The 12,231-nt window shown below is 37.5% G+C and overlaps 1 protein-coding gene across 2 annotated transcripts in view; it reads right to left on the bottom strand.

The window, feature by feature from the left end:
* Positions 1–12,022, bottom strand: part of LOC124795382 — a 42,762-nt gene extending 30,740 nt beyond the window's left edge. For both annotated transcript variants that reach the window (XM_047259392.1, XM_047259393.1), the window contains exon 1: positions 11,897–12,022. The gene's annotated coding sequence lies outside the window, so the exon portion shown is untranslated. The remainder of the gene's footprint in view (positions 1–11,896) is intronic.
* Positions 12,023–12,231: the final 209 nt, after the last annotated feature.

The raw sequence follows: 12,231 nt of genomic DNA, 5'->3' as shown, positions 1-12,231 counted from the left end.
TTTCAATGCAAGAAGTGGTGTCTTAACATTAGCCTCTGAATGTTGGATCATCATTCTGCCCCTGCATCATCCTCTGGCCATTTAATGCCTTGTTGTGGGGGATGACACACATGAAGCTCAATGGCATGTATACTCAAAACACAAATATGCAAGGCCTTGCTGATGATGTTGACTGACGAAGTACTACTCAGCACTCATACAGGTCCACCCCTGTTGATGGGGCAGGTCCAGTTGAAATACTGTAAGGGCGCAAGCAGCGACCCTGCTAGACATCATGTGCCCGGTGAAACTTGCCCAACCTAAGTACAGGTTCAACCACGTGCAAGGCACCTGTGCCTGGGTGTGCCCTTCCAGCTGGTGCCCTTGATGAACCCAAGAGGTCATCATACACCATAAGGATACTAGCTGTTTGATGTTGTAGTCAGTCAGAGGCACATGATCTGCCTCTAGCTACAACTGCACTCATAAATAGCATCTCCGAGCCAGAGTCTTGACACCAACGCAACAGCCCACTGTACTACCATCCGTAACCCTGTGCTGCCTCTGTCACCCCACTCATAAGCACACAGATGAATGGGCTAGGGTAAGGGAGGCAAGGGACATGGTACCACTGCCACTGTTCAGGCCCCTACTAGCACCTGTTTTATCAGTTCAGCCACCCAACCCAATACAAATTCAACTTTGCCACCCACACAGGTCCACAACAGGCCACTGGAGCTAGCCACTCCAGTAGAGGCTGTGCCAATCGATCTCTTAGTGAATAGCTTAGCTACACTTTGTTGTTTGCAGGCAGAAAACTGCATAAAAATGGCTGTTGTAATGCTTATATGCAAATTAAAGGGGAGGGATTTAGTATCCGTGCCTTCAGCAAGCATCGGAGATGCTCCACTAACATGGATATAAGCCTGCAAGCCGAGAGCCTCGGCACTTGTTCCCTACCACAAGTAGTGCTTAGCCTATCACCATATCACTACACCTACAACAATGCTGCTCTGTTTTTGGACTGAATGGTTTACACTGGCGATATATGCTCAGTGCACAGCTAACACTGACTTTTGCTCTGTGTGGTTTACACTTTCGTATCAGGAGTGGACGGAAAACACTCCACCTGACAGAAACTTATTCCCATTTTTTGATGAACTAATGGAAGCCTTTACACATGATTTTGATGGGTGCTTGATGTAGGGAGTGTGGTGGTGACAGATCAAAGTCATAAAAAGAAGAAAAGGTGGCATTTGCTTCATCATCTGTGACCATATCAAAACTGATTAACCCAGAAATAAATGTTCCTGAAGATAAGTGCAGAGTCCACATGAACTACACCCAATTCTGTTCCGGTCAGAAATCACTTCAAATGAAAATGATTAACAACGGTAGTAACTACTACTTTTTCCCTGTGTTGTAAGACACAGATTAAATTCAACACTTAAAATTCTGCTATTCTATAACAATTTCAAATTCATCACAACAATTATGCTTACCAACACTGGTGTGGTCTAAAAAGGTTTATCACTCTTTCCTGGATATTTACCCGATTTAATAATCTGACACAAGCAATAAATATAATTCAAGAATAGAAACTATTTGTTTATTTCAGAAACAATGCATTTTGAAGACAGTCCTGTATGAATGGGGATGCTGATAATGGGGAAAACTGGAACAGAGAAACTAGAATAATTTGAAATGTGGTGGTACAGATGAAGGCTACAAAGGAAGTTATCAGATAAAGTAATGAGAAGAAAAAGAAAAGGCAGATATGTGGGTCATGTGGTAATCATCTGTCACTGACTAAATTATCAGTGGAACTGCTGTAGAGAGGAATAGCAATACACAACTACTGGAAGTAAAGCACATTATTATAGGATGAAAAGAGCAGCACATGCAATATTGCAAGTTATAATAATAAGAAAAAACATAATAGTAAAGTGGAAAATCATAGAAGTGTAACAGGAATTTAGACCTTTAATTTGTTAATAATGAGTATGAGATAAAATATAACAACAGTAATAGTAATAATAATAATAATAATAATAATAATAATAATAATAATAATAATAATAATAATACCACCTGACGTGACAGCCAGTCCAAGAATACAAAAAGCATAGTCAACATCATATCTACCCATAACCTAAAACACATTGTGGAGCTTATTTGTATACTACGGAAATTATGACACATGGATTATACAGCAGGGCTCTGGGTTCTTTGCTGTCTTCAGTTTCAGAAATAACATACGTACAGGATGAGTCAAATTGAATGCGACAAAAAGAAAGTATTCCTGTGAGTACAGTAATGACTTTATTCCTGAAATACATGTATAGACTGAAAGGTTAACTTTCACAATTTACAATGGCAACAATCAAACATGGAAAACTGCTGCTGTTGTCCATTGCTGGTGTTATTGGTCAAAATGGTGGCATCTATGGTAGAAAAGGCGTACAACGTCACAGAAGATGCACAAACATCATCAATAGACATTTTTGGACTAAGTTGGTTTATGTGGCACCACACTATCACAACACTGCTAAATGAGAGGAGACAGGATGCATATGCAAGAAGAAAACCACAGTACAACCATTGTACCATTGAAGTTGTGAAAAACATTTGTACGGTCTATGAAAGAAGTCCCAGAAAATCCATGCGTCGTACCATCACAGAAGTAAATGCGTCGCAATCAACAGTGCGGTGTGTATTGTGCAAGCTTCAACAGTCTGCTTACAGAATTCACAAGTTATAGGTGCTAAAACCAGACAATAAACCAAAAGAGAGAGAATTATGCACTGGTCTTGCAGCACAGATGTAGATGGATGGTTTCACTGAGAGGCTTATTTTCTCTGACAAAGCCACATTTCACTTAAGCGGCAAAGTTAGAAGCATAACACAAGAATATGCGGTACACAAAACCAGTACATCTCTCGGGAAAAGGAATGTGATCCTCCGAGACTTAACTTTTCTGCACCACAACCAACCACAGTGTCTTGTCCTTTTTTCTTCACAGTTCCCACAGTTAATAGCATAACCTTCCTCAATATGCTTTCTCTCTGGTTGTTGCTTCAATTGACAGAAGAAGTAGCAGACTTCATTTTACAGCAGGACAAATATCTTCCACACTGGCATAACCTCGTAAGTAGTCACCTCTCAATGAATATCTTTAACAGCGTCGGATCAGTCATGCTGGATCAAATGATGGGTATTCACGTTGTGGCCCCACCGATCACCTGACTGTACACAAACATGGTTCTTTTTCTTTTGAGAATGTGTGAAAGAGATGGTTTGCATACACCCATTTCCGCAGGAGTTACTGCAGTTAAGGCGTCGGATAGTCGGCATGGTTAACTCCACTGATTGGTCTAAGTCGGAATGCGTCTTGCAAGAAATGCAGTACTGGATAGACATCTGCCATGTCACAAAAGGAGCCTAAATCAAACAGCTATAGATGACCATAGGAACTGAGAGAGTTAACCTTTCAGTCTATATGTGTATTCCTGAAATAAAATCATTACTGTAGTCACACGAATACTTTCTTTTTGTTTCATTCATTTTTAATCACCCTGTACCTGGAGCTGTGAGCTGTTCACCCAAAATCATGTTGCTTGCTGATTGTACTACTGTTTTCTGCAGTGTAATGAAATATTTTACACCATTAGCTGACTGTTGTGAATATCCACAGATCCAACTTACTAAAGATTTCCATAAATTTAGCATTTGCTTCTCCAATAATTATCCCAAAAATGTTGCATCATAGAGGTGTAAGAATGGTGTACTGTTCATCTCAAAATCTTTTCAAGTTACGCTACAGTAGTTTGTAATTCACAAAAATTTGTTTAAACTGAATCCTTGGTTTGCAGAAGAAAGCTTTTTAATCACTTCCTGTAACTCTCCATTGACAGAAGGTAAGTACCTTATTCAAGAAATTAAGTTTACAGTACGATGAGCACCTATATAGATAATGAGGACCGACTGAAGCATTTAATAACCCTTGGCCAACTCACAAACAACTGACACCTTATGGCCCAACCTAGATCTTGGGTTACATTGCTGATCATATCGCCAGTGTTCTGTACTCTGTCTATATGCACATGTATGTCATCACATGCCACATCATCACTGTGTTATGGAACAAAGCCACCACTGGACGGTACTGGCTGGTTCAGATGACCTAGAAATTGTTTGTGTTTCTTTAGGCTCAGTATCCACAAATTTTTAATTCATAATAATGGGATGATATAAGCGGTGGAAGAAAATTCATCATGTCTTGATCTCAATATATATAATATATGTGATATCATCAAGACGACAGCTATTTTAGTGTGTTAATATTAAGTGTTATGTTAGTTGTGATTTGCTTGTATTTTAGGATGCAAAATATACCAGCCCTACTGTATAGGTATGTATAGATGTTTAACTTATCAAAACCACTTCACAATTTAAAGTGATTATAGATCACAAAGTTGTGTAAATACAGTGCTACAAACAAACGAATTCATCAGGCAATAAATCATAAATGTAGATTATCATAATGTCTTTAAGAACAGTAAGGTGTACAAGATGGAGCTAATTACCAAATTCAGCATCTCAGGAAACTGCAATTATACAGGCATAGGCAATTAATTAACAAAGGTACTTTTCAAAAAAGCAAAAAAATATCTAAGCAGAAAACGCAAAAAGACATCTAAGCAGAAAACGCAAAAAGACATCTAAGCAGAAAACGCAAAAAGACATCTAAGCAGAAAACGCAAAAAGACATCTAAGCAGAAAACGCAAAAAGACATCTAAGCAGAAAACGCAAAAAGACATCTAAGCAGAAAACGCAAAAAGACATCTAAGCAGAAAACGCAAAAAGACATCTAAGCAGAAAACGCAAAAAGACATCTAAGCAGAAAACGCAAAAAGACATCTAAGCAGAAAACGCAAAAAGACATCTAAGCAGAAAACGCAAAAAGACATCTAAGCAGAAAACGCAAAAAGACATCTAAGCAGAAAACGCAAAAAGACATCTAAGCAGAAAACGCAAAAAGACATCTAAGCAGAAAACGCAAAAAGACATCTAAGCAGAAAACGCAAAAAGACATCTAAGCAGAAAACGCAAAAAGACATCTAAGCAGAAAACGCAAAAAGACATCTAAGCAGAAAACGCAAAAAGACATCTAAGCAGAAAACGCAAAAAGACATCTAAGTAGAAAACGCAAAAAGACATCTAAGTAGAAAACGCAAAAAGACATCTAAGTAGAAAACGCAAAAAAAATCAAAATGCAAAAAAATATCTAAGTAGAAAACGAGCAAAAGAAAAGAAAATATCAAATGGAGCTCCATCAAATACTTGTAATGTTGACAATATGAATCATTAACAAAAACAGACGATGATGAAAGTAATAGCATTCTGGAAGTAAGTGGTTACGGTATTAAGACAGGAATGGTGGCTAGAGATGATGTGTTTCCACAGAAACAGTTAACAGTGGAGGAAAAATGTTAACCAGTGGAAGGAACTTGCAAAATAATTTACAAAGTGTCTGTGGAAGAAGTTATTCCTCAAAACTGGACCAGTACTGTAAGTGGAATTCTTCACAGAAAAGGGGACAGGCAAGAATAAAAAGTAAAAGCCCCACTGGCATCTGCTCTGTAATGCACAAGGTATTCAGTAAAATTATCATCAACCACACAGAAAAAAAAGCTGGATTTTAATCAGGCAAATTAATAAGAAAGTTTTTTTATGTGGATAAAGCTCACTGAATCATTTGCAACTAATGAATGAAATTATAGTTCAACAGCATAACGAGCAGGGGTACAACTTTGCCTCAGATTCACAGATTTTCAGGAAGTGCCCAACTCAGTAGGAACGAAAGCCCTGGAGAAACAAGGAACTGATTCTTCCAGTGTGCTGTTTGCCTCTTAACACAGATAAACTTCAACAAATGGAAGAACTTAAATTATAATGAAACTAAAATAATGACGAGCCAACATATCAGACAGAAAAATCAACAATTAAGTCACAACTAATTGATGAGTTTTTGTATTTTGGGCAGCTCAAGAAAACTGCCAGACTAACAGTAAAATAATTACACATAAAAGAAAAATTTCCTGGAGTGCTTTTGGTAAGCTAAATAGAATTTTCTACAGTAAATGAGCAATTTGTCTGAAACTGAAAGTTTAAAGTCAGTATGGATTAACAGTTTTCACTTATAACAGTGAGACACACACTTTAACACAACATCCACTGAAAAACTAAGGGTTTCCCCATGAACACTGCAAAATTACATGTTATTGAGTTACTTGCAGAGAAAGGAAAAACAAACAAAAAGATCAAGGACAGACTGGAGTGGAAGACATAACCATTCTGCTACAGCTGCTGATTATGGGTTTAAGGAGAATATCTATCAACGGCCACCAGTCTCTTATTCATTCCCCAGGACATGATCAATGATAGCCATTTACCTGTGTCTAAATTAAATTCTATGTGCAAGTGCAAGGAAGTGTTCTAAATGTTTGTGTAGAAGGACATGGGTACTACCCCAGTATTCACCTTCTGGGATGTGGAACACCATCCAAAAATCACATCCAAGCTAGCCGGCACACAGGCCCATCATTGACATACTGTGCAGATTCAAATTAAGGATGGAATGCATAGGCATCTTGTAAATAAGGGGATTTAATGTGTGTGGCTATCTGGATGGGTAGCGTAACTGTAATTATAATGTTGGCAAGATGGACGTGATAAGAAGGAATGTGAATGAATTGTATATGTTCAAAGAAGTTCTTTTCTGTGTTCCAAGGTATTATGAAAAGACCAAGGCAACAACATAATGGAAGGTGGGAGATAAAATTACAAAACTTGCAGCAGCAACATGGATGCACATTTGCTGATAAATGAAATTCATAGCAGACTGAGATTCAAACCCAGATAAGGTACAGATTTTTACTCAACCTGTAACATTGCAAGTTCCGTATTTATGAAGAGAGCAACCTTCATTGCTATAATTTCATGAAATTGTGTTTCACCGATTAAATCATCAATGCCATTAATTTCTTTTCCATGAATTTAATTTATGGGTGCATATATGCTACCTGAGAATTGTTACACAAGTAGTAGTCTAAAGGAGGCCTCTATATAGCAGGCAGTAGACTATGATCATGATGATGATATATTTGCTACCCATAACACAACAAGTAGTGCAGTCAAACGTAATAGACATTATTTCTTTAGCTGCATTGATATTGCAGCACTGTTCTGAATTGTGTGGCTTTATATTTGTAGACTATTATTACTGTCTTCCATCTATGTATCAATCAGGCACTTTAAAGTGGTAATTTTGGATGGGAGTGTTTTGAACTATGGTTGCATATGGCGCTGCTACAGGTTGGTCCTGAACTTCCTCATTTGCAACACCATAAACCTCAGCAACCAACTGCATGGCAGCCATTTCCAAATGTTGCACGTATTCCCCCTCACTTTGTGTTGTGTGTTGCTTATTGTTTTCTTTCCTCGATTTGAAATGAGTACAGAGACTAGTACTGGTCTACCATGGGGTTTGAGTACAGCTCCCATGACACTCAGAATGATCAGCAATGCCTGTGACCCTCAGTCAGTTCTACTTTCAAGTAAGTACAAATTCTGGGTGGAGACTGCAAGCATTGCAAGAGTGAGGTGGGGCTTCAGCAACCACCCCACACCACTGCTCTCCCAGTGGCAGTTTATTTTCTCATTTGTTTACATTTATGGCCAACTGCCACACTGAAGTATCTACACTGTACTTGGTGTGTTGCTTGTATACAGCAATGGTCATTTTCAATTACATTTACATTTGGTAAGTTCAAGTTTCATAAATGACCTTTTTGGTGATATAATAATAAAACAAATTTTTAAAAAATCCAGATACTTTTTTCTTGCTGAGATGTGAGGGACACAGCACACACTCAAGACATAAAATGCACAGTGGGAGGAAATAGTCTATCTATTTCAAAGGTGCCATACAGAAATTTGTATTTAAAGAATTAGAGAAGCTACAGATTACTAAATCTGGATGGCTGAACAGAGGATTACAGAAACTGTAAACAATGCTCTTTCATCATAGTGATCTAAAGCAAATAAAGCTTCAGCAGGGAGGAGGTCAATGTATGTGAATAACGAAAAGTTTTCCATTGAGGAGGACCGAACACCCAAAAACTGTAGGCTAACAATAATTAAATTATATACAAGGGATAAATCACATGTTACAAAAAATATGACAGTAAGCATCAGACAAGCACTCAGAAACAGACAGTAACTTACTAAGCTTTTGAATGAAATATTGGACATTACACGCCGATTAGCAATGTACACCACTTCGGCAACTTGTGTGCCCCTAATCTACACCAGTAATCCAACGAGGGAATGGGGACCTGCTGTGTAATTTGGTATCCGAATCACGTGTCATTTGTAGTAAATCTTCATATCACTGAGAGGTGCAGGCTACGCAAAACGCAGACTGATATTAGCGTGGTCTGACCGGGATTCAATCCTCATGTGCTTGTTTTTCTCTTTAGCATAGGTGTATATTTTCTCTTTTCTTCATCTTTCTTTAATCTGCAAATAAATTTTTGAAACTTATGAAGTTTCACATCCAATTGTGATTTTTTTATTTGTTTGTCAGTGTTGAGCCAGTTATCCCTGTTACAGTGGCTCGTAAACAAGCAAACTGACTGACTCACTTTTCAAAGACTCTTAAGTAAGCAACTCTATCCATGTTTCAGTGGCTTGTAAACAAGAAAATCCAAAACACATTTTTCAGTAAGTATCTTCTCCATTTACTTGCAATGTAATCCTCGGTTTTCATTACTTAATGTTTTGCAGACTTTAGACCGGTACAGCGGCCATTGGGATAAGTTGTAGCAATATGCTGTGCAACATAGCCTACACATTTGACATCCATGCAGATGTCAAGCATAATTTTCCAACATTACTGTACCAAATGACTACAATCAAAAGCATGCACATTTGAGATGAACCAAATAATGTGGTATGAATGATCAGTTAATATCTTTTATTGAAAAAGAGAAAAAGGGAGAGAGAAGTGGGGAGGGGCAGAGACTGCTACAAGCAAGTGAAAAAAGGAAGTAGGTCTTTCCTCACCCTCATAGTTGATTTGGATGTGGTAGAGCTTTACTGAGGTTGGTCATGTTTGAGGTGGTATGTTTCTGTCATCCAGAAAACACTGATCTGACTCACACTGCCAATTACAGGGATATCTACAGTTTAGCATGGACTCTGAATCATCATGCAACTCAGCATTTTTCACATAAGCAAATCATTGCCAGACGGAAGAAAAATCTTCTCTGTCATCCAACCATTTATTCACAGGTTCTAGAAGAGTCAATGACAAAGACCTGTAGTTGGAAACTCTTCTATTTGTTCCTTTATGTTACAAGATAAAGCAGTTATCAATTCCAAGGTTGGTTTGAGTGCTACAAAAGTTATTTGACATGACACTATTGGGGATGGTATGCCACTGCCTTCCTCCAACCTCCAAACTAACTTCCCCAGCTAGTTATGGGGAGCATTTTTCAAATCATTGTGTATATGAGGAACTGCACAGTGGTTCTTGTTCCATACTGAATCTGTAACTGACCACAGCCGTACGCCGCATTATCTTTGTTGTGAAATTATTGATACAATGAAGTGGACTTAGGTTTCTGTACATAAAGCAAGGTATACATGAAATAGTGCACAGATTACAAGCACTTAATAATATGAACAGCACAGTCCTTTACTAGCCATGGATCAATCTTCAAACTGATTTACCCATCCATCTATAAGGAGACGTACAGCTTAAAATGGACTTTGAGCCCCAGAGCAACTCTGAGTTTTTCACATTGCCAAACACAAAAAATCTCAGGACCCACTAATTTTTGAACCCTGTACTTGTGGATTTATATTCTAGCATTTACACACACACACACACACACACACACACACACACACACACACATACACACACACTTATAAATCTACTCATTTAATAGTTATTATGACAAAATTAGGGATCTAATCACTGATGACAAATAAAAAAAGGGAACGAAGGGCACTGGGCTCGACTAAATACAAAATTTTGATGAAATATGTGACAGAATCTCTAGCTTTTGGTTTTCTTCCTTTTCTCCCATTTTCCCTTTCAAACAAGGAAAGCAACATCAAGGCACACTGATGCTAAAAATATAGAATAATTATAAACATATGCATCAAGGACCACTATCAGTCTATTATTTGTTAACTAGCTTGTAAATTATTTTATATTGCAACATGTGTCGAATATAACTTCAACCTCAGACAGAAATGGCAATACACTTAGATCTTAATAATAGTAATTTTTAGCCTTCTCATTACCTAAGGCCTGCCTGCATATAAATGTAACCCTGATGACAGAGTGATTATTTTGTTTGCATGGTCTGTCAGTCTGCTTTACAGCCTAAAGTTTCACATTTAAAAATTTTTCATGTGATTTAATAGAAGACTTTGGCTTTCTAAGGAAACTACAGAAAATTTGATAATACTTTCTCGGCTCTAAACATGAGGAGATGTCATGGTAACAAAAATTCTTTACATACAAAACAGATTCTGACTTCTCAGCGGGATCATCAGCTCTTTTATATCTTTAATTTTATTCTCTGTGATTCAATAGCAGAACAAAAGTAAAATATATGAGCCAGTCAAAGTTACAGAAAAATTTATTTTTAAAATAAAGGTTGAGAACACGTACAGAACAATATCAAAATCAATAAAATGGGATGTGATTGTAAGATAGCAAGATAAGGACCAAAGAGGAGCCAAAAACCTTCACATGAAATTACAATTCTCATGACTTCTTGACACACCATTGCTATAAAAATACATACATAAACATAGAGGGCACTACCAAACACGCGTATGTATATTTCACCTACAAGTTTATTTCCCTGTGTAATTCTCGCGAGCTAATGGTACTAAGATCAGTCACTTTAGGGCACCAAGGCAAAATTTCATACAGAATTGCTTTCGGCGCATTCTTATTGGATGTTTCTGTGACAATTTTTCTATAAATTTATCTAGTTTCTCGAAGATAAAAAATGAACCCAGCTTGATTTCAAGATAACCCAGGTAATAAGCAGTCTCGTACTGTCACAATCTAAGAATACCACTATTCTATGACGACGGACCCTTTTTTTGGACGACTACAACTTTTAGAAATATCGGAATCTAACAACTGATTAAGACTGAAAAAGAATTAATTAGAAAATATTTATGTGCCAGCGTGACTATAAGTGATATCCTGGCAACAAAGGACAAAATAATTAAACTTCAAACGTCTAAAGCAGGTACCGGTGTGTGTACTTTCTTCAATAGTTAACTAACAGTAATTAAACTTGAAACGTCTAAAGCAGGTACTGGTGTGTGTACTACTTCAATGGTTAATTACACGTAACACAGCAGTTACCGACAATAATGCAACAAGCATAACAAACAATCAGGAATAAAGGTAAATTACGACTATCGAGGTATTCGACTGATATACCATACACAAATTTTGAAAACATATTCATGGGAAGCGTTTAGTAGTGGTCGTAGTAGAAGAAGAAGACTGTACTGTTTATGTTACGTACCTATGAAAATACAGCTTCAGTCATGTAATCTTCCAGTTAAAATAGATTCACGCACTTCATAAAGTAATCTACAAAGGTCAATACCTATTTCTTTTGACTCATTGCATCATGATCAGCGATACAGCCAAAATAAGAACTGAACACACATCCCGTTTAAAGTCTGCTAGCAGACGCCATTGAGTAACCTACTATTATTACATTCCACTCCGCGCTCACTTTTTGGGTTGTTGAACAGCTATATACACTTCATAGTTTATACTAAAATTGTAAGGAATACGCGTACCTTATTTCTGTAGAACCCATCACTTCACTTCAAATAACAACACTTACTACACTGCCTCAAACGCTGTGACACCGTCGGACAAGATGCTCTCTGCAGAGTTTAAAGAGCAGACACACTGTTTACATGGCTGCAATCAATGTGGTGTAACAGCTGTGCCCAACAAAACAAAGTTATTGAAACGTTGTAAAATGGCACTGTAGAAGAGAGTAGATAATTAAACAAATGTTGATTTGTAGCAATGTAAGATATCCTTCAAAAATGTCGTATCTGTTTCAGCGGTAAACAAAACGCATTTGATATTCGGTTTGTTAACGTTTCTGCCTGTGTAGTCGACT

This window comes from Schistocerca piceifrons, chromosome 4 (assembly GCF_021461385.2).
Source record: "Schistocerca piceifrons isolate TAMUIC-IGC-003096 chromosome 4, iqSchPice1.1, whole genome shotgun sequence".
Taxonomy (NCBI): Eukaryota; Metazoa; Arthropoda; class Insecta; order Orthoptera; family Acrididae; genus Schistocerca; species Schistocerca piceifrons.
The sequence above is the reverse complement of the archived record's forward strand: the minus strand, read 5'-3'. Positions and strand labels throughout refer to the sequence as shown.